Below are 929 nucleotides of genomic sequence, written 5' to 3'. Positions count from 1 at the left end.
TGAATACAAAAGCAATAAATAAGATGGAGTGACCTAGACCAAGTAACCTTAGCTGGACCTTCAAGGCTTTAATTAATCAATTTCGTTTTTAGGTAATACTGGACCTGTTAGGGTGATTTCTTTCCAGATTTGGATATTTTAGTTTATTCGTAGCTTAATGTGCACTCCTAATACAGCCATAAATGCTAAAGACCTAATCATCAATAAGTGCCTTTGCTTCCCTTTAACAAAATTAAAGTCCATGATGTCAATTGATACAACATCAATCATGACTAAAGGAAATCTTTTTTTTTTTTTCAATGTTTTGAGGTTCTTGAAATGATGTCTTTGCCTAAAAACGAATTGGAAAAGTACAGGTAGAGAATAAAAATACTAAATAATATAAATAATAGATATATCGAATATTTAATTTATTAGGTGTGCGGGTAATTATCCTAATATTAAAATTTAGGTAGTTAATTTGGAGGTACAGTATGTTTTTACTTTATAGAAAAGTATAAATAGACAATAAAAATACTAAACAATGTGAATAATGGATATATCAGATGTTTAATTCACTAAGTGTGCGAATAGTTATCCTAATATTAAGATTTAGGTGGGTAATTTGGAGTGTAGTGTATTTTTATTTTATTGGACCAATTTTAGAGGCTATTATTCATATTGTTTATAAAAATTATTGTTTATTTATCAAAATTTTTTATTTTATTAGACCAATTTTATAATTTATTATTTATATTGTTCACAAAAATTATTGTCTACCTAACAAAATTAGAAGGAATTAAGGCAAGTAGTAGTAGTAGATTCTAGAAGTGGTGGTGGGTCGCTCTTGAATGAGGGAGTTGGAATATATTTAAGACTTAAGAGCTGTGTTATTTTAGAGATAAAAGTGAATATATAGAGGGAAAAAAAACTAATTACATTAAATGTGT

This window comes from Arachis ipaensis, chromosome B03, assembly GCF_000816755.2.
Source record: "Arachis ipaensis cultivar K30076 chromosome B03, Araip1.1, whole genome shotgun sequence".
Lineage (NCBI taxonomy): Eukaryota > Viridiplantae > Streptophyta > Magnoliopsida > Fabales > Fabaceae > Arachis > Arachis ipaensis.
Note: the sequence above shows the minus strand (reverse complement) of the source record.